The 23,398-nt window shown below is 38.6% G+C and overlaps 1 pseudogene; it reads left to right on the forward strand.

The window, feature by feature from the left end:
* The first annotated feature begins 7,239 nt into the window (after window positions 1–7,239).
* LOC143675832 (nonsense-mediated mRNA decay factor SMG5-like) lies at window positions 7,240–20,804 on the forward strand (annotated as a pseudogene).
* Window positions 20,805–23,398: the final 2,594 nt, after the last annotated feature.

Consider the following 23,398-nt stretch of genomic DNA (forward strand, 5'->3'; position numbering starts at 1 on the left):
CATACTCAGAAAAGAATAGGTATACACTTGACCAGATAGTTTTATTTGTGGGTTCTTTTTATTTGGAATCCTTAACTGGAGGTGAAAAAAAAAGGAGTAGCAAATTTTAATGCCTATTACACATACTTCATTCATTGCCTTGTGTTTTCACTTTCCCCTTGAATAATGAAATACTTGCATAAAATAGATAATTTTATTCTCTGGCAAATTCAATAAATGGCTTTCTAAATTGGTGAGTGTTTATATAAATAGTATGAAATTCTGAAGTTAAAATTCAGCAAAACTTTTAGGATTTTAAGATGAAATAGGCTGTCATTTTTAAGTCTTGCAATGTGAAAGACCAAATCTGAAGACCAGATTAGTATCAATGTATTTCCAATTGTATGCTTAACACCTCTTAATGTTCTGGGGATGGCAAAAAGATATGAACATCAAAGAAATCCAAGAGTCATAATGAGAGCCTTCAAAAGAAGATAGTCGTGTTCTACTTTGCTAGCTGCTGAAATGTGATATACCAGAAACGGAAGGGCTTTTAAAAAGGGGAATTTAATAAGTTGCTAGTTTACAGTTCTAAGGCCAAAGAAAATGTCCCAATTAAAACAAGTCTATATAAATGCCCAATCTAAGGCATCCAGGAAAAGACATGTTAGTTCAAGAAGGATTGATGACGTTCAGCGTTTCTCCCTCAGCTGGAAGGGCACATGGTGAACATGGCGGCATCTGCTAGCTTTCTCTCTAGGTCTCTTGTTTCATGAAGCTCCTCCAGGACCTTTTCTTTCTTCCTCTCCAAAGGTTGCTGGCTGCATGGGCTTTTGTGGTTCTTGTGGCTTTCAAAATGTTTCCTCTTTTAAAGGATTCCAATAAACTAATCAAGACCCACCTGGAATAGGTGGAGTCTCATCTCCCTCTAATCAAAGGTTAGTACCCAAAATTGAGTGTGCCACATCTCCGTGGAGATAATCTAATTAATTTTCCAGCCTACAGTACTGGGTAGGGATTAAAAGAAACGGCTGCCTCCACAAAATGGATCAGGATTAAGACATGGTTTTTCTAAGGTACATAATCCTTTCAAACCAGCACAAGTGGTAAAACAGACATAATGATATGATGTAAGCTTACAGTTTTATTATGTAGTCTGAAGTTATCAGTGACGATATTGCAGGGGTTATAGAGGCTGATTGAATATAATTTTTTTTCTATGTTGAATCCTGTCTATTTCTATAATTAGTGAAAAGGCCAGTGTTACCATTTCCATCATTTATTATGTTCATGAAACTTCTTTACAGTTGTCGATTTTTAGGAGCCATATTTTCCCTGTATATTTCTCTTCTGTCATTGCCTTAAACCTTCCACCTTTTGAAACTAAAATAGGTAGCCAAAATCTGTTCCCTCTTTTGAGTATTTTGAGTGAAGACATAGGCTTAAGTAATAGGAGCTGCTAGATTCTCCTCATGAGCAAGTGTGTGAAAGGGAGGGCACCTCTATACCCTCGTCCTTCTGTCTATCCTGCTTCTTACTCTTTATGTCTTTTATTCTTCTCTTAGGCTAGAAGTAGGAGTTATTGACAAATTTAATGCCTATCCTCTTCTACTCTTCCTTCCCTTCATCCTTCCTTCTTTCCCTTCCTTTATCTATGTGTTGCCTTTCTGCTTTCTTCCTGACATGAAAATATTTATATACATTTTTAAAGGATTAAGGCAAATTATATCTCCTTTCATAAATTCTATATGGGTTAAATCAGTCACAGTTTTTTAGTCTATTCACCTATCATCTGTATATCAGTAAATTTATTTTTTAGTATGCAATGTTCTCTATTTTTTTATAAACTGTTTATATTCTTGCTCCTTAGCTGGAATGCAAAGGATTTTAGAATGGGGCCATGCTTTTTATTTTTATATGCACCAAAGTGCCTAGTGAAGTGCAAGGCATGACACAGTGTTCCATAAATGTAACTTTATCTGGCTTGTGGAAATGTATATAGGGTGTTGCCGAGGGATTAGAGATTTGCAGCCTCTGCCTAGTCCTAGCTAATTACATTCCCATAAATATCAGCCTTAAACTTCAGCTCTCTGTTGACTACTTTAAATAAAACTGCTACTCTTTCTATTCTCTAATGAGCTTAATTTATAGTTATATGTCCTAAACTGGTGAACTGCGTGAGTTTATAATTAGGACTGGAAGGGGTGACACATTGCTAGTGACAGAATTGTGGCAAATATTGGTGATGTGGAGTTGAAAAAGGAAGGAGGGTGTGTGGAGGAGACGTGCAAAGAGGCAGTGACTTTGTGAGATACGCTACAGCTCTGTTTTTTTTTTTTCCATTCTTTTAACTTCTTTTAATTTTTTTTTTTTGCAGTTGACAATGGTACATTTTTTTTATTAATTAAAGAAAAAAAAATTAACACAACATTTAGAAATCATTCCATTCTACATATGCAATCAGTAATTCTTCACATCATCACATAGATGCATGATCATCATTTCTTAGAACATTTGCATCGATTTAGGAAAAGAACTAGCAAAACAACAGAAAAAGATATAGAATGTTAATATAGAGAAAAAAATAAAAATAATAATAATAATAAAAAAAGACACAAACAAACAAACAAAAAAACTATAGCTCAGATGCAGCTTCATTCAATGTTTTAACATAATTACATTACAATTAGGTATTATTGTGCTGTCCATTTTTGAGTTTTTGTTTCTTGTCCTGTTGCACAGTCTGTATCCCTTCAGCTCCAATTACCCATTATCTTACCCTGTTTCTAACTCCTGCTGGTCTCTGTTACCAATGACATATTCCAAGTTTTAAGAGGAAATACAAATGGCCAAAAGGCACGTGAAGAGATGCTCAATGTCCCTGGCCATTAGAGAAATGCAAATCAAAACCACAATGAGATATCATCTCACACCCACCAGAATGGCCATTATCAACAAAACAGAAAATGACAAGTGCTGGAGAGGATGCAGAGAAAGAGGCACACTTATCCACTGTTGGCGGGAATGTCAAAGGGTGCAACCACTGTGGAAGGCAGTTTGGCGGTTCCTCAAAAAGCTGAATATAGAATTGCCATACGACCCAGCAATACCATTGCTAGGTATCTACTCAAAGGACTTAAGGGCAAAGACACAAACGGACATTTGCACACCGATGTTTATTACAGCTCTGTTTTTAAGAAGTGTTGGAATGGTTTCCATTCTTTCTGTCTTTCCATAGTTTCAAAGTCAACTGATTCAAAGTGAGAAAGCATGTAGGGTAAACCTTGTGAGGGGGTCTGTTCTAGTTTGCTAGCTGCCAGAATGCAATATACCAGAAACAAAATGTCTTTTGAAAAGGGGAATTTAATAAGTTAAAGTTTACAATTCTAAGGTTGAGAAAATGTCCCAATTAAAACAAGTCTACAGAAATATCCAATTTAAGGCTTCCAGGGAAAGATACCCTGGTTCAAGAAGACTGATGACATTCAATGTTTCTCTCTCAGCTGGAAGGGCACATGGCAAACACGGTGGTATCTGCTGGGTTTCTCGTGGCTCTACCAAAAGGGACTCTCTCCAAAAATGTTTCTTCTTTTAAAAGATTCCAGTAAGCAACTCCACCTTCAATGGGGTGGAGACACACCTCCATGGAAATCATCTACTCAAAAGTTACCATCCCCAGTTGGGTGGGTCACATCTCCATGGGAAGAATGAAAATGCTCCCACCCAGCAATATTGAATGAGGATTAAAGGACATGGCCTTTGTGGGGTCCACCACAGATTCAAACCAGCACAGGGACAAAAGCTGCAATTCATTCTACTTGTACAACTGGAAGGATCTGTCCAATAAAACCCTACCTCACACTCTAAATTCTAACCCGGGTATGTAGGACAGAGTAAATTCCTTGGTGTTTCTTAGATGATGAACATCGCTTTTTTGGGGGGGTGGGGGTGGGGGCGGTGCATGATCCGGGAATCGAACACAGGTCTCCCTCGTGTAAGGCGAGCATTCTACCACTGACCCACCCGTGCACACTGAACAACGCCTTTTGCATTCTAAAGGATCTTGAGAAAAAACTTTATAATGAAAGGAAAACATAAATGCTTATTATTTTAAATTTAGAGTTCAGAAAGATGGTTGCATTGGCACTCTGGAAACTCCCATATGCTACTAATTCCTTTACTATCCTGATGCATTAAGTATAATATGTCACATCCTTCTACTTTGTATTTAGCAGACTTGTCTATCATATTATTTCATGTTAAGCTTGGTAAAGTACAGTTCTTAACCAACTAATTCAGTTAAATAAAAGAAATATTAGTATTTTCATGTAAATGCTATGGTTGATAATGACTAAAATTATCACAATAACCTTCTTGGCTCAACTATAACTGAATAATGTGGTTTAAAAGCATTCTCTAATTTTAGCTAATTAATACAATGAACATGAACGTTTTTTAAGAAGATTGCTGTGAATTTGGCATGATGTCAGGTTTAATGAACTTTGAAAATAAATTGCAGCACTTTTTAAAGCTAATGTTTTCACTCAAGGTATTGCAGAATATAAAGCTCACATATATAGGACAAAGACGTTAATCACAGACAATACCAATAACAAGATTTCCTTTTTATTTAAGCCTGGATTAAAGCTTGGAAGATTCATTTGTTAGCTCAATGTTATGGATAAAAATAGGATATCAATAGGTGTAAAAGCAAAGAAGCATATATAAAAATCAATTGAAACTAGACCTTGAAAAACCAGAGGGACTTCAAGATCAGTTATCTGATAGAAATGCATAAAACCAGAGGGAGAAACAGTCATAGAGATACAATCAAGCCGTCACATAGCACTGGAGCCTGTTCTAAATCTGAGCAGTAATAGTTGCCATTTCCCATTTAGAAAAATGCCTTCTCTCATCCATTATATTCCCAAAGTATGTATCTTCTGGCAGTCTTCTCTAGAACACTGGGCCCTTTCTTTAGTTTTAAATTCAGATTTTTTTAAAGCTACCCTTGTCACTCAGAATTGATTTTACTTGTCCTTCCCTTCTTGTAGACTTTTGAACTGCTAAAGTGCCATGATTTGAGACCTGTGGGTTGACTATCTAAGGAGGAGGCAACAGAAAGGAAGATGTTATTGTGGAATTCTAGAGTGAGGGATTACAAGAGTATTGCTCTACTTTGTGAAATGATTAGAGTAAGGACACATTAATGAATATGACATGGCATAATTTCATATAATAAAGCACCCAATTTTCACTAGTAATTAGAAAATAGTTAATAGTTTAAAAGTGTAGCATAGTGATGAAAAGTGTAAAGAAATAATGTAAAAGTAATATTCCCCTATTATGTGTCCACTAGGTAAGTACTGTATACGTATAGTCATGAATGAAAACAAAGAATAGGAATGAGTAAATCATCCATTCTCAATGGGGATCATACTGCTACCAAGGGAACAAAATTGGTTTTGAGGGGAAGGGTAGGAGAAAAATCTTAGTACAATGGTTTGTGGACTCTCAAAGCTCAACCTGATAAAATCTTATTCCTTAATATTTAATTTCTCTCATTTGGGAGATATTAAATTAAATTTAATTAATTAAATTAAAATAAATATTCTCCTTGAGGGCATGATAATGGAAAGTAGGTTGAGGAACACTGGTTCAAAGGTATAACAAATGTGAAAATGTTTCATAGTAATTATTCTTCCATTTGTTAAAAATTCAAGAATAAAGTTTTCAAAGAAAAATGTCTTTAAAATTTCTTCTTTTCTAGATCTCCTTGGAAACACCACAGATATGAATGTCTTATGAAACTTATCCTATTGTACATTATATTACAATTACCTGCATAAGTTCTATTACTGAGCTAGAACAGTCCAATGGTTTTATATTATACTAGAAGCAACTAGCTCAACTTAGACCCTCAATGAATGCTTATTGAGTGTAAAACTTCCTTATACAACATGGATGAATAATCGTCCAATCTGTTTTTGAACCTATAATCTCTAATAAAACTCCAGTCCCCTAAATGATTTTGAGTCTCTTTACCATTGTGCTCACATTTTAGCTGAGATTACTAGCACTGCGCAATGGGTTGAGTGCTAAGTTGAACACAGAACTCTCACCAAGATCTAATTAACATAGAGAACAAGGAAATGACTCTTCTCATTCTTAACTTTCAATTTTGACAGCAGCCTCGATTGTCATTATTAACAGTGACATTCACTGTTGATTCAAATCTAGCTTAATCTCAGAAAGAGTTCAAGCACTTACGATATATTTTGGTGAACCCCTTCTGCCCCTAAACCCTTGCAAACTAGATTTGAAAATGTTATATGATAAAATCATTGTGTTCACACAACTCATCTACATAATTTTTTAAAGAAAGTCAAAGAGAATGTATATGAAAGCTTGAATTAGTAAACTGGCAGAAATAATCAAGGACCTCTCCCAGAACCAGAAGAAGAGAGAGATAGGAAAACATACAGAAAGAATTAGAAAGATGTCAACAACATGAAACTATGGTTAAAAAGGAAAAACAAAACAGAATGAGATGGCAAGAATAAAATGTAAAAATTGTTGTTGTCAGTAATTATTTTAGTGGTCTAAATGTATTATATATAATAAACAACATGTAGAAACTCTCAAGCTTTGTTATTTCACTGCTCCCCCCCACATATGAAATAATATAAATATGGCTATGTTGCATTTACAAATAACAAGCTTAAAATAAATTTCAATACAAAGTTGAAAGCAAAGGGGTGACCACAGATTCACACACAAAAAAAAAATGAAAAGGAAAAAATGTTATAAAATGCATGAATGGCCATAGTCATATTGAATTAAATATAATTTAAAGTAAAAAGTGTCATTTTAATAGAACAAAAAAGTTATTTACTTCTGACAACTATTTATTCTACTAAGAAAACCTGTTTGTAAGAACCCTAAAACAACAACAGCAAAGTAGCAAAATACACTAACTTAAGTCTGTCTCTTACATTATTGGTCAAATTTTCTTCAACGCTAGTTTTGCTTTTAACAGTTGCCATTGTAAATTTAATTCCCACAATTTTATTTTTAGGTTAATCCTTACAACTGCTCTCAATCCTTTCAGTTTCCTAGGCTAGTACTTAGTGTATTCTCTGCCTTACTGACACACACCCACCCACACTTCCTGCCGATGTCTCCACTGATACAGTTCTTGGTAAACCAGCATTTCCATGCAGGCACAATTAAGTGGTTCTTCCTTTCTCTGTCCCTGATATGACGTGCTGTATTCATGTAGTTCAGTGGAGCTACAGCTTCCAGAATATACACTCTCGTTTTTCTCTCCGTGTAATTTCTGCCCAAGGTGATGTGGCGATAGATGAGCTTAAGGGCTCAGAAGGCCTCAGAATCCGAGAGAAATGCTGTAGCTCACAGAGGTGGAGAGTGACAGTGGTTTGTTTATTCTTTTGCTGGTCTTTGTTCCCTCTTCCCCAGTCAGGACAACATCATGGGGCGATTATAAAGCTGACGTGTCTTGCTCTGCATTCTATTAGATTTTATTTGTTGAGCTCCAATTTCTTCATTTTCATAGTCAGTTTCCCCAGAATCCACTTCTTAGCAATTCACATTACACATTAGCATCCTAAGGGTTTTAAAGATTTCTATCTAACATAGAACAAACAAATAAATAAACAAAAATAAACCCTCTTTAACTTTGTTTGACCTAGCATTTATCTTTATTTGCCAGATGCCCCTTTAATTAAGCACAATTTATTAGAATTCTAATTTTGGAATTCATGGAGTTCATTTAGGAAATGCTGATTTAGAACAGATCCTTTGTTAAAAAATGGTTTGGGTTATTTAACCTGTCCCTTTTCTTACCTGACCCATGGTTTTATTATTGCAAGTGTCAATACATGAGTCATTAAATGCTCATTTCATAATTTTCCCTATGTGCAAGAATAGTTAAACAATATTTGACAGATGGCTGTGTATCTAGTTAGGAAGGAATGTTGGCCTGAGAAGTTACTCTATAATCTCCTGCAACCACCTGTTCAAATATCCAGCCTGTCCCTCCTAATCAAGAAGTATTTATTCAGATTTAACCAAAGAAGAAAATTAAATGTTCAAAAGTAAAAAATCACATTGACTCCTCAATATGTCAGTCTTAGCCACTCTTCCAAGCATATGGGCAAAGATATCACTATTTTCTCAGAGGTTTAGAGTCTCATGTTCAATTTTGAAAGTTAAGTTTCTTATTCTGAGTTTATTAATACTGAGACAAAAATAAATAATGCTGATCTATATCTGGCATAATTCGCATGGCACTGCTTGGATTCAAGTGTTTCTTGGATCCTAATATATTATTAGTTTGTCAAAACAGTTGGCGGAATGCAATCATAACAAAGGCTCTTGAACCATTTCCTGGCAATGAGAGAAGCTTGGAACAAGGACTCGGGAAGACTAAGTGGGGTGAGCCTAGCCTCAGTTCATTAGATGGTGGACAGGAATGCTGAGATATGTCAGAATTGTCTTTATTTTTGTTGATGACATCAGCATTTCAAGATTCTTTGGGAAATTGTGTTTACCCACTGTCTCATAAGTGCATTATGTACCCCAGAAAGACATGTTCTTCATCTTAATCCATTCTTGTGGACGTGAACCCACTGTGAATAGACCTTTTGAAGATGTTATTTTTAGTTAAGGTGTGGTCAACTCAATCAGGATGAGCCTTAACCCTATTTCTAGAGGCCTTATGGAGAAGCTCACAGAGAGAAATCCTCGATGTCAGAAAAGCTGCTGGAAGTCAACAGAACTCAGAAGAGGAAGGCAAAGCTTCCCCCCTGGGCATTGCCAGGTGACAGAAAAGCAGGGAACCTAAGACCACTGGTAGGCAGCCTCAGAACGCCGCAGTCTTCAGGGAGAAATCATTGTCTTGCTGGAGCTTTGATTTTGGACTACTCCTGGCCTCAAAGCTGTGAGCCATTCCATTGCCATTATTTAGCTAACCCATTCTATGGTATTTGTTTTGGCAGCTTGGAAGCTAAAACAGGCATGTTTGGGAAATGAAAGTGGTGCTGTAAAGTCATAGCCCTCTCCCTGACTGCAGAACTCACGACCGTAACTCCCCAGGGCACCTGTTTCTCATACATTTGCCTACACGTTTGTATGTTCTCATTTGAAAATCAATTTCTTAGAGGGCAGGTATCTACTCTTGAGAACTGGCCTTAGAACTCAATTCAGCACCTTATAATATAGCATTATGTATATTCTAGGATTTAGTATATGCCATTATAATATTCTGATTCTAAATTCATCTTGATCATTTAAAACAGTTCATTCTGGAGATAGAGATTAAGACTGCTTTTCATTTCCACAAATATTAGGATAAGCTTAATATAAGCTCTTTGTATTTTAGCCTCTATTATTCCCCTAACAAGAATTGTATGTATTATTCCCTTCTCAGACCTTTTCTCTCAATCAGAATTTCTGATATGTTCTTCCAGCAGTTATATCCAATCTCTCCTAAACTCCTATACCAAACTTGTCTCTGCCGAAAAGCTTTTCTTATTTAACTTTATCATCTCTAGTTATATTATTGCATGCTGTATGGTGGGGGTCACATTTCATTCTTTTTCCATGGGACTATCTCATTATTGCAGCACCATTTGTTGAATTATTATTATTATGACTCTTTTTGGGGAAGTGCATGGGCCAGGAACCGAACCCGAGTCTCCTGCATGGCAGGCAAGAATTCTACCACTGAACTATCCTTGCCCCCCCTCCAGTTATACTATTTCATTTCTTTTTAGTATATATACACTTTGCTTAACTGAAATTATTTCTCTTCTTGATATGTGTAATATATACAATTATAACCTATAACTTTATCTTAACAGAAAGCACAAAATATGATTTCAGTGCTTTGAAACTCCTTTTGCTGTACGTGTTATTGATGATGACTGTACTTAGATCTCCTTGAGGATAACAGCATTTCTTCACTAGTTGTATATTCTCTTAGCTTAATTTAGAGTGAGGGCCAATCCAGAAGTGTAAATACAAGTGAATTCTGAGAGTCACCTCATACCTACACCATTATTCATGGAAGAGGACACATCCCAACCCAAAAGAAATAGCTGAAATATCAATGGTTTATAAAAATTCACTCAGGAATCTCATAAGCTCCCATACATCTCTTCCTATGACCTCAGTTCCTTTTCCATTTCTTTTATGTGACTGAGGAGAAAAACAGACAGTCTCTATTATCAAGAGTTTCAGGGGTTAAAGGAAACCTAATACATGACCTTTCAATTCTGAGTCTAGGGGGAGTTGATTTAGTGCCATTTTTGTTTCTTGGATTGGAGAGGAAGCTTGAGGCCAACAATGAAATGATTACCTTGTTACTTACTCTGCTGAATTGATTTTATTCGCCAGCCACAGGAAAAACAGTTGCAGAGTTGCAGAGGCAGAGCTGCCCTAGTGAGCATATATTATGAAGAAGAAAGCACAGGGGATGGCCATTTGCCATCAACAGAAAGGTAAGTCCCAAAGGTGGAGCGACATGTGTGATAACCTCTAACACATCATTAATCTCACTGATGAAGCAACCAGGGATGTCATTCTCCTTTGTATTAATCAACATTGAGATGACTGAAGAAGGTGGAGAGAGCCCCCAAGAGTGTTTGCTACTTTTTGTATCTCCTCTCTCTAGTTAATTCATGATTGAGGTGAAGTCTGCTCATGAAAAGCTGAGAAAGCAGGAATAGTGTTTCCTCTAACAAAATGTCTAGGGAAAATTCAAAGGGTATTCAAGGATATTCTCATCACGTTGTTGTTGGAGGAATGTCCAATCTGGGATAGAATTTCCCTTACTTAAAGACAAGTAATTAGAAATAAAATATATATGGCACCAATACAAAATATATAGCAAAGTATAAGAGATGGCACATAATTATGCAAGAGAGAGTATCTAAAAAAAAACTGATTCTAGAAACCAATTGAATTAGTATTCTTAAGTTGTACTTGCGAGGAAAGTAATGAAAATAGACAAAATGAAACAGAAGTTGACAAAACAAGAGAATAAGATGAAAAAAATGATTTGGCAGGATTATGAAAAGAAATAGAGAAATTGGGATGCTGAATAACTTCAAAACATTACATGCAGCAAGATACAGAATGAATGTATAAAAACCCAACTAAGCAGAAATAAATAAATGCACAAATGACAAAAATAATGAGTCAGTCAATTGGTCTATGGCCTTGTGAGCAATCGCATGGGATGCAGAGATCAATTACCAAAAGATGAAAGTGAGGAGAGAAAATGGAATAAACATGGCAGGGGGTGGAGGATGAGTGAGAGAGGGCCAATACACAGGCACCTGTAGGTGTGCAAAGGATATCCAAACAGTTACAATGGACACAAATTCAAAAATATAATAAAAATTATAATATTTTAATATTATATTAATTATACAATTATATATAATTATAAAATTATAAATATTTTAATAAAAACAATATTATGTGATGAAGAAAACATTCTTAGTTCAAGTGAAATCTCTCACTTTATTGGAAAGACTAATGTTTGACCTCCAAATAAGGAACTAAGGATTTAGTTATTTTTTTCTATTATTGCACTCTTTTCATTTCATCATCTTCCTAAAAGAATTTGACTATAATTTTGACTATCTTGGAATGCAGTATTTTGATTAATACTATTATGATTATATAAATTATTTTTACAATTGAGCCATGTAATAAACTTCATTACTTTCCTTTCCTTTTCCATACAACTCCTTAATTTTTCTTTCTCTTTTCTTTTTCCCCTTCCTTCCTCTCTATTCCTCTTTTCTTTCCTCCCTTCCTCCCTTCCTTCCTTTCTTCCTTTTCTTTCTCTCTCACTCTATTTTTGCAGTTTGCTTAGTTTGTCTTATACCTATCAATAATTTAAACTGCAAACTCTATTAATAAATTTGCTTTAAAGTATTTTTTTCATATCTATTTCATCAATTTCACTTATCTTGATCTTGACCTCTTGATCTGCTACCATCTCGACTTATTGGAAACTATACCTGACTCAAAGCATCATCCTGTTCTGGCCTTTTTTCCATCTGCCTGGGTATACCTTCTTCTTTATTGCAATTCCTCTCTTCTGAATCCCCACGCCTCCCTCTTCTTGATTTATCTACTCACTTCAGTGCACACATTCTCCATGAGCTTCTACAAAATGGTACATGGATAGTAAATAGTGTAAGATACTTTATGTCTGAAAATCTCCATATTCTACACAATATTCTATATTCTGACAGATAAATGAGGTTGTTTTAACAGGAGCGTAAATAAAAAATATGTAAGATTCAAAAAAATATTTTTATTTATTTATTTTAACTTTTTTTTATTGTATAGTATAACATATATACAAAGCAAAGAAATAAAAAAGCAATAGTTTTCAAAGCACTCTTCAACCAATAATTTTAGGACAGATCCCAGAGTTTGTCATGGACTACCATACAATTCTTTCAAATTTTTCCTTCTAGCTGCTCCAGAATATAGGAGACTAGAGGGCTTAAATATTTTTTTAATCATCACAGTCAACTTCTTTCCTTCTTTTTTTTGTGTGAAAAATAACATATGCAAAAAAGTTATAAATCTCAGAGCACATCACCACAATTAGTTGTAGAACACATTTCAGAGTTTGACATGGGTTACAATTCCGCAATTTTAGTTTTTACTTCTAGTTGTTCTAAGATACTGGAGACTAAAAGAGATATCAACTTAATGATTCAGCATTCATATTCGTTTGTTAAATCCTATCTTCTCTGTATAACTCCACCATCACCTTTGATATTTCCATCCCTCTCTTAAGGGGCATTTGGACTATGGCCATTCTAAATTTTTCATATTGGAAGGGTCTGTCACTAATAACAGGGTAGGGAGATGGAACTATCCAATGTCCTGAAGAGGCTGGGCTAAGTTTCAGGATTTATCTGGACCAGGGACCCATCTGGAGGTCGTAGGTTTCTGGAAAGTTACTCTACTGCCTGGAACCCTTGATGGTAAGGTTTAATAGTTCCATATTCTTTCTCCCATCACTCAGGGGACTTTGTCAATACTTTTTGATTATCTGCTTTATATACTCTAGGATATATCCAGGCATTACAATAATCTATACAGGATTAAAGGACCTCTTTCTTATTTTGGCCTCCCTGTGCTTCAATTGTTCAAATGAGCTATACAGATAGGCATAATCTATCTGTAGATGATGCTGTACAGAAAATTGGGTCTCCAGACCCAATAAACCTTTCTTCCATTGGTCTCAAAGAGTATGTTTGGCTCTAAAATATAGACACTGTCTCCTTACCCCTATGTTCTGAATAACTTTAACCCCACACTATTCAGCTTCATTCTTATTTCTAAATATCAAGTTATATATATATATATATATATATATATATATATATAAACAACCTCTCAAAATACAGAAATAATAATCACCACTCTAATTGTGGTGTTTATTGTGTCTGCTCTAAAAGCTTACAATCTAGGCCCCTATTTTCTTATAAGCTTTTTCTAAAGGTGACCATACCTTTATTGTTCTGGCTTATTTTGTCTTGCCAAATGTCCCACATGTTCATTCACATCTTTGCATGTCTCACAACTTTATTCCTTTTTGTAGTAGCATGACCTTTGTTCATAAGTACACACCATCGTTCACCAACCTACTTCTACATCAGTGCATCCTTCAGCCACCTGCATTCATTGGGCATCATGTAGAGGACCCAAACTCCACAATTCATCAACATTCTCAATTTTAGATAATTTCATTGTTCCCAAGAGAAAGAAAACCAATAAGCATACCCTCGCCAAATAGGAAATCTAAACCTCATCTTAACAGTTGGCCCTCCCCCATTATTTCCCTCTGTTGCTGCTGTGGTAGGGCTGATGGTTTCCTTTTGAACATAGCTCATACCTGGCAATGGCAGTTTTCCCCCTTACCCTAGACTGAAACACTCTTTGTACTAGAATCATATCTTTGAAGTCATTCTTACAAGAACTAATGAATATTTCTAGTGTGAATCAGTGGGATACGTAGATCTATACAACCCCTTTCAATCTTGTTCATCTTCTGCTGTCTTCGTGGCATGTAAATATCTTGATTGTTTTACTTTGGGAGTTGATTTCTTTCAGTTGTCTAAGGCCTTGTGTCTGCAGGGCAGTTGTACACCAGGGAGCAGGGCACGGGGTGGAGCACTCAGTGCAGTGATTTGTTTCAGGACAGGTATAGGTACAGGTTGGAGATGTTAAGCTGATGCTTGTGAACGTGGGTGCCCAGAGACCAGGCAGGATGTAGCTGTGTGGTTGCACTGGTCTGGGGGCATAACCTTGGTGTGCACTGGTCTAAGGCACAGGGCCCTCTGTGCACATGTGTAGAGCTGTGGCAGCAGGTTGGTCTTATGCCTTCATGGGTTGGGGACAGGTGTGACCCGGCTGCACAGTTCAGCACTTTCTCAGAGTTGGGAAGTGCGGCTGAGGGGCATGCACATGCGTAGTTCTAGGTTTCCAGAGCTGAATAACATGATTGGGGGCCCATGCGTATGCGTGGGTCTAGGATTTCCGTAAAGGGATGCGTTGAGCTCAGGGGCCATGGGGTGAGGCTGTGTGACACTATGGGCAGGGGTGGGGGTTGGAGGTGGGGGGTGGTGTGGGGAACAGGGGTAGGGCGGGGTAGCCTAGGTATGAGGTTAGTGCCCACAGCCTTTATGCACTGGCAACAGCCTGCAGGGATCAAGGAAGGGGAGGTAGTGCTTGGGAGGAGTGTAAGAGAGGTGGGTGGGGCTGCACCTGGGTTGGTGGTGTGGGGCAGGTATGTATACTGGGGACTGGTGGGGTGGGACGTTTGGAGCACCAGGAATGGGAGCGGGCCATGGGGTTTGGCTGTGTGGGGCATGGGATGAGTCGTTGGTCACAGGGCTGCGCTAGTGAGGGTAGCGCGCCCAAGGAATGCTGCCTGGCTTGCTTCCGAGTCCCCAGCTCCCATCCATGCACTTCCATGGGCTTCATGTCTCCTCGCCTGGCTCCAACTTTCTGCCTCTCAGTTCCTTGGCCTCTGCAACTGGGGCCACCCTATGTGGTGCAGAAGGCTCTCCCAGGTTAGCCGTACTCCTGAATCGCAACTTCAGTTGCCCTCTTGCCCTTTCTCTAACTTTTCCATAGAGCAGAGCTAATCTCGAGCTACTCAATTTGGCCATCTTCCCAGAAGTCTTATGTAAGATAGATTCTTGCATGACAATGTAAATAAAATTATTTTTATTTTGAAAATTTTTAAAAATACTTATAAAGGAAGTGTAGAAATATAGATTTAAAATCATAGGGCCACAAAGGTCTTCTTGTTGGGAGACATAAACCAGAAAACAAAAATTAAATGTTTAGCTGATCTGACTACATAACCTGTACAGAAAAATGCATGTACTATAAATGTATGTATTTCAAGGACATTCTTGAAAACATGCTGAAACATATAATCAAAGTATTTATATCCTTTATAGACTGCAATCTTTCAAATCAATAAGAATATATGAATGAAAAAAGTGACTAATATGATCCCAAACTACACACATTTGAAATGAGCAATATATAAGAAAACAGGTAAAATTCACTAGTAATTAAGAAATGTCAATAATAAAATAATTTTCTCAACAAGTTGCCAACAATAAGAAGGATAATATCTATTGTTGAGGAAAACCTGTATAAAGACCGGCTGTGGAGACCCAGGGCTCGGGCTCCCCCTTCCACGTGCATGGTAAGTTGCTTTGCATGTAGCTGCCTATGTGACCAAAACAGAAGTTAAAGGTCAACAGACTTCCTCAGGGAGGAAAGAATGCACAAAAGGTGTCATAAACCGCTTATCTAATAAAGCATCAAACTCATCTCCCTGGACTACGTTGTTAACAAACCTCCAGACCCCTGTTTCATGTGACCCTGTTGAAACTCTGTTCTCTTACCCTATACAATACCTTTGTCCTAAATCCTTATAAGCTCCCTTTGCACTTCTGACTTTGCAGGCTGCTACTTCCATCTTCTGGATGGTCTTCACCAGAGACTGTCCTGTTTGTAAGTTCTAATGAAACTCGTGTTGATTCTGTGTCTGGCATGTTCTTTGGTCCTGCGGCTGCCCTGACTGGTGCCCTCCAGGAGCTGGGCTGCTACACTGGCCCTATGCCATAGATTGTGTTCCTTAAAAAGATACCAAAACAACAATTCAAGTGCAAGGAATCACTTTGAGAGGTGATCTCATGAGTCACTGGTAGACAAATCCATGAGACAGGAAAAAGAAGGGAGTCGTGTTGCCACTGTGGGAAGCTGAAGTTCAGCTCTGCTGGGGAACTCTGAAAGACAGTGCAGAATTAACTTCAAATTTGTTCCATCTAATGGACCCAGAAGCTAGGGGGAAATATATCTTGCCAGCCCCCAACTATCACTGATACAGTGCTGCTTCCAAGAAGATTCTCTTTCTGGTCCTACCAACCTGCCCCCATACATGTGGGCCTAGAGAAACCCTCAGAGAGAGAGTCATAGATGCTTGTGGCTGGAGACCATTGACATAAATTAGACTTGTGAGTGTCAAGAGCATGTGGGCAGGCGTCTAACAGTCTCATATACACAGTCATATACCATAAGTGGGATTATAAATTGGAATAATGCTCTGTTTCCCAAAGGCAGCACAAGACAAACATATGAATACACACATACATCCCCCCAGTTAGGGAATTCTGCAAATTTGTCAAATGTGCCCATTTGTGATATATTTAATTTTCTTACCCATGATATTTTACTGAAATTGCATTCTTTTGCTTGCTGTTTCATGTCTATACAAACAAGTCAAATTCATTATTTCTATATAATTTTAAGATAGCCATTTCTTGGGCCTTTATAACAATTTTCTTTCCAACACCCTATAGTTTCTGTGTGTGTATGTAATTATGTATCTATTAACCTATCAATAATCATTCAGTGACACAACCTGCTTCCCAAGGTGAGGATTATATTTTACCAGGATTACGTTGTGCTGGTTTAATTTATGTGTTTTCTAACTCCAGGAGTATGTCGTACATACATTTCTTGCAAACATTTATATTTCTTTTTTTTTACATTCTAGATTTGGGAATTCCTTCCAAGTTGTACCTGCTGATGGCAGTTTCAAACATTTATATTCCTGGTTTAATGTGACCCAATTCTATAGTGTAGCCATTTCATTATTACTTTGCAAATTTTGTTCATGAATCATTGTTCTTATTGAGAAATGATTTTATGTAATTTCAAACATTTTTGATATTTTTAAAACAAATAATTTATTAGACTATTAATATATTTTCAATACATTCATAAAAATGTTTCACAGTTCAAAAAGCATGTTAATTAAATCTTGTCATCTTCTAAATTTTTTACTGCAGATTTTTGCTTATAAAAGCTTATGGGGGGCCGGCCATGGTGGCTCAGCAGGCAAGAATGCTTGCCTGCCATGCCAGAGGACCCGGGTTCGATTCCCGGTGCCTGCCCATGTTAAAAAAAAAAAAAGCTTATGGGATGGTGAGATGGTGGCTCAGTGGCAGAATTCTTGTGTGCTATGCCAAAGACCTGGGTTCAATTCCTGGTGCCTGCCTATGTAAAAAAAGAAAAAAAAAAGGCTTAGGTATGCTTTATTTTTCTCTAATTGACTTTTCCTAATTTTTTTGCTTTTCTTGCATTTTGTTTTTAGTTTTCTCTCCATTGAGTTTTGTGGTTTCTTGTTCTTTACTTTTACAAGTTGCATTCAAAAATACTTTTGGCCTTTCTTTCTTTCTTTTTACCAAAGAGGTAGGCTTTTCTTGTATTTATTCCTAGTAACCTGACCTAGTTCCTTATTTAAGTTTCAGGCTTTAATAAAGTCAGTTCTCAGTTTAGCCAAGTTAATTTCTTATTATATTTGTTATTCCTTGTTTTCATTAAGGTGACTTTTTCTTGCAACCTAAAAATTGAAGCTGTAAAGAATATCTGGCTCCTCTCAACTACTTTGTCTGTAAGAATCTCCTTTCTTTGAAAGCTGTCCCCATGTTTTCCTAGGCTTCTCAATGGTTGGCATAATTGAAATTCACTTTCTTAGTGTTTCCGTTCTCTGTCCTTTTCTTAAAATTGCAAAACCATTAATCTCTAATCATGTCAATTGAGCTTCCCTTCTTTGACTTCAGTTGGCATGAAGCCTGTAAAAGTAACACAAAGGAGCAGTATCTATAAAGGAAAACTGGGGCAGTAGGACCCTGAAACCCATTCCAACTTTACCCACCCATATTTTTTATACAGAATGCATTAATGATGACCTTGAACCCTAATTATTGCATGTTTTTATGTCTCGTCTTCCTAGTAAGGCTTTTAACTTCTAAAGGGAAAAATTAAGAGAAAAATTAGAGTTTGTATCTCCTATAATATTGTTAATCAAAGTGTGCACCTAGATTTGAGACAGGTGGCAAACCCTGGAAGCATGACTAAATATGCAGGATCTCAGGCCCACCTCAGACTCATTATATATGCAATCAGAGGTATTTTAACAAAAATACCCAGGTGATTGGTATGCATGTTGCAGTGTGAGAAGCATAGCCTATACTAGGTCCTACACCAAGATAAGTACTGATTAAATCATTGTTACAGGTTGTAGTCATCTGTGCAGTGATAAGCAAGATTTAATGATCTTTATAGGCAGGCTGAAATAGTTGTCCTTCAAATTGCCAAATTCCTGCATCTATTAAGCTTCTGGGTTGCAAACATAAATCTGTGAGAGTGGTGGTGGCTCAGGGACAGAAGTGGTGGTGGCTGTGCCTGGAGACTGCATTGGTGGCAGTAGTGGGGTCCATTGGTGGTGGGGTCCTGTGATGGGAACCAGACCCAGGCTCCATAAACCACGGCCCCTAAAAAGGGGAGAGCAGTGAGCTCAAAGCAGGTGACTCACACCAAGCTGCTTCACAGGGCTGCGGTGGAGGCTGCACATCAATTTGATCTTATCTTTTGCAACAAAATCACTTCTCAAGAAGTATTCAAACAAGACAGCATTTGCTTGAAGAATGAGCTGTGTGAGTTCTGTGTCAAGCTTATGTTCCTGCACCTAATAGGACTGTGGGTGGAAGGCTGAGGAGCTGCTATTGAGAAAGGTGTACTGCGATGTTACCCAACTTACCAGAACTAACGAAGAGCACATCCACAGCTGCAACACCGTGGAATGTGCTTAGAGGACACACTTGGTCACTGGCATTGGTTTTATCAGCATCTTTTTCTCTGTATCCAATCCCATTACCAGCTCAAAGTGCAATGTTGCATCAACTGGACACATGGCACAGGCCCTTTCATAGAATGCAAGAAGCCAGTGTCTGCCTCTGGGGAGGAGGTGGATTGGGCACAGATGGCACATCATTTCTATGTCTAGGGCACATAAGGATTTATCCTTATATCAGAATGAATGATCTGGTATAGATAGATGCCAAGCTGCAGGCTGAGAGATTTCACTACCTAGCCCAGCCAGTAGCTCCCCAGATTGGAATGCTTTTCACCAGATGGGTATCCTTGCAAGCAGCAACTACTATAATGTGGAAGCCAGGTATTGCTACTTGCACTGCATCCACTCAGAAGTGCCCCTTGAGGGGCTTATGGGGACCTCAAGTGGCTATATGACAAGCAGTCAAAATGTAACACCAGCTGAAGAAGTGCGAGACATAGAAACTTTCTCCTAGCAAGAAGTGATGCAAAGGTATTAAGAGGTTGCTGGTGAACTTTAGGTATCTACAAAGTCTCTTGAAGCCCATAAGCAGCTCCATGGACTCAGACTTCATTTTGCCAGTCATTTCTTGAGGATATCAACCTCAGTTTCTTCTGTAGGCCCTCCTCACCCACTCTTATCCTGGCCAATGAGGATGAGGAGGACTATGAGAGTGGTTGTGTTTTCATCCTGGATCTTCTCATCTCTCAAATGGTCATCATCTGCTTCATAGGTGTGTATAGCTTAAAGAGAACAGGATCCGAACAGTCCAGTGAAGCCATTGCCTTTATCCTGGGCCTCTTGTCCCACCTTGCCAATCATATCAACACACTGCTATGGGCTGAGCTGGAAAAAGGCAAGACTTTTTCCATGTCTACTGACATTTCAGAGCCATGGTACATAAGACCTAGAGTTCAAGGAACTTTTGGAGAAATAAGAGGAGTCAGATCTTGAGCTCTTCCCACAGTACCTCAAGTGGGTAAGATTAGAAAGAACCATAAGTTCTCTTGCTTTTCTTGCCTCCACCACCTGACCTAATCTGGTGACAGCAGGGACCTGAGTGGAGGATTTAGCTGGGACTCAAGACATGACTTAGCCCAGACCAGCAAGGGCACAGACAGTGGCTCAGAGAAGAGTCTTGAAGGAATAGCCTTTGATGCTGATGCAGACTCGGAAATAAAAAGAAAGGGGATCTGATCAGACCTGGAATATATGGAGGATGAATAAGGGGACATGTTCCCCAGTTCTGGAGTGTCTTCTGGGCCTGGTCTGAGGCTTCTGATTCCCTCAAAGGCCCCTTGGCTCCGGTGAGGTCAACATCACCAGCAATCTACAAACCATGTCCACCCAGATATTTCAGACCAAGCGCTGCTTCCATCTGGCTTCTACCTTCAGTAACCTGATCCTCCAGCTCCCCACTGAACCTCGTACCTTGAGCAGCCACAAGCCCTGTGTCAATGAGGAAGTGCACAAGCCTCCAAAGCCATGCTCTAAGGAGTGCTCCATGTTGGAGGAGAATGAGGTGACTGGCTCAGCTCAGAGGGCAGGTGGAAGGACATAAGCAATGTGGTGAACACTGCCACAAGTCTCCCCCTGGATAACTCCAGCATGCTTTCAGGTCCTGTGCAGGCAGCCATGCAGGCCACTGCCTATTCCAGTGTGGATATCAAGAATGTTCTGGACTTCCACAAGCAGTAGGAGATTGGCTGAGAGTAGTCCCCAGGCTTCGCCATGGGGCTAACTCCAGATCTTTCCTGCCCTAACTGGCTGCCAGGACCACCATGCATAGTCACTCCACCACATGCAGACTCATACATGCACACAGAATGGAAGTCCAGCAGTGCTCAGAAGCTGCAGGGAGAACCCAGGAGAAGGCTGGGAAGGTAGGGCTCCCCCAGTGTCAAATTGGTAAAGTGAGGAAAGTAATTGGATTAGGAGAGAGGCCTGTGAGCCCCTAGACAGGCTTCCTGCCTTCATCACCCTCCTGCTCCCCAGAGCAGGTAGCAGGCATGGGTGTCTTCCATTGGAGTAACTCCAGGACCTCTGAGGGAAAGAGATGACAGAAGAATCTTGTCTTCCTCTCCCAGACCCAGGGCAGATGGGGGCCAGGAGTTTGGACCCTCCAGGTCCAAGTAGATGACACTAGATGTCTGAGTGCAGACCCTTCTCCCCAAGTACCACCCATCCTCCTTTCATCTCTTTTTTAAGGGGCTGGGTCTTGGGACCCATGGGGACTCAAAGAAATGGGGCTTGGTGGGGACTGCAGCTTCCTGCCTTGAGTAGCAGGGTTAGGGTGTACACTCCCTTCCTCCTGCTGCAGGGCTTTCCACCCCCATCACCCCCAACTACTTCTGCTTTCTGTTTCTTGTTGTCAAGCTTGCGGGGGTGGGGGGAGCAGACCTTACCTAGGGCTGCACATTGTCAGGCCTGTGCCAGTGACATTCCTGTGCTCAGAGTCCCACTGCTTTGCAACCTTGGCCTCCATGCTGGGATAGAATTGGATGCCACTAAAAAACGGTGACATGCCACCAATCTGAGCTCGAGGCCACCAACTTCTTGCTATCTCAGGAGAGCTTTCATCATGCACAGTGGGTGGCTGAAGACAAGGGGCCTGTATCCAAGTGGGCAACAGAAAGGTGTTGCCTCCCCAGGGGTCTTCTGTTCCGATGGGCTTACCTGCTTTCCCCCTTCTGGAGGACTAAGGCCCCGGGGGGGTGCTGAGGGTGGGGCTAACATTTGGGATGTTGAGGTGAATGTGGGAGAAGTGGGAGCAGAGGTAAGTCATAGCTCAGGGTAGTGAGTAGAGTCCCTGGAACAGGGCTGTGTAGGAGGCTTTGCCCCTCAGGCTAGGAGTATAGCATAGACTGGGGGGCTGAGGAGCTCAGCTCTGTAGCAATCCCCACCCCCAACACTAGCCCAACTCTCAGGCTATGCTTAGAGGAGAGCAGGCTCCTTGCCTCCTAGTAAGTGTAGGGAGACCTGGGGGGAGTGGAGTCACCCACCCCCCTAGCAGAGACTGAAACTAAAGCATCACTTAATACAGACTCCTGAAATCCCCCCAAAAAATAAATAAAAAAGAAATCTGTAATTTCATCAACTAATACTAAGTTTTCATTACAGGTTTATTTTTATGCTTCGAGTAATCACATTGAAAAGTCTGATATTATACAGTTGGAATAGTATTTTCTCAGCACTTTCAACTGATAGATTTATTTTGTGGTCACTTTAACAGACATTTTTGTTACTAAATACATGTTTATTTTTAGTGTTGCTTAGTATTAGAAAGCATAATGTTTTGAGGGTATCTCATTTTCCTCAAACACTTTCCTCTTTTCATATATTTTACATTCTTTTTATGTTTGAATTGATAGAGGTTGAGCATGGAGGTAATCACACATGATTTGGAATTATTTTTTCTCTTTCCTTCCCTTGATCAACTAGTGGTCTAAAGTTACTTAACAAAATGCAATCAGTTCTCATAGATTATTTCACTTAATATTGCGGCATAATTGTAGAACAGAAAATTCTCAAAGATTTACCTTAATCTCTCTCTATCTGCCTTGTTTTACTATTAAAGCTTTTTTACAAATAACTGTTGAATAAGAAAAGCATGTCCTTAAATTATCTAACATGCACATACTTTCTTTTTTTATTAATTAAAAAAATTAACTAACACAACATTTAGAAATCATTCCATTCTACATATACAATCAGTAAAGAAATCTTAATATCATCACATAGATATATGATCATCATTTCTTAGTACATTTGCATCGATTTAGAAAAAGAAATAGAAAGACAACAGAAAAAGAAATAAAATGATAATAGAGAGAAAAAAATGAAAATAAAAAATAGAAAAAAAAACAAAAAAAACTATAGCTCAGATGCAGCTTCATTCAGTGTTTTAACATAATTACATTACAATTAGGTAGCATTGTGCTGTCCATTTTTGAGTTTTTGTATCCAGTCCTGTTGCACAGTCTGTATCCCTTCAGCTCCATTACCCATTATCTTACCCTATTTCTATCTCCTGATGGTATCTGTTACCAATGACATATTCCAAGTTTATTCTCTAATGTTGGTTCACATCAGTGGGACCATACAGTATTTGTCCTTTAGTTTTTGGCTAGTCTCACTCAGCATAATGTTCTCTAG

This window comes from Tamandua tetradactyla, chromosome 3, assembly GCF_023851605.1.
Source record: "Tamandua tetradactyla isolate mTamTet1 chromosome 3, mTamTet1.pri, whole genome shotgun sequence".
Lineage (NCBI taxonomy): Eukaryota > Metazoa > Chordata > Mammalia > Pilosa > Myrmecophagidae > Tamandua > Tamandua tetradactyla.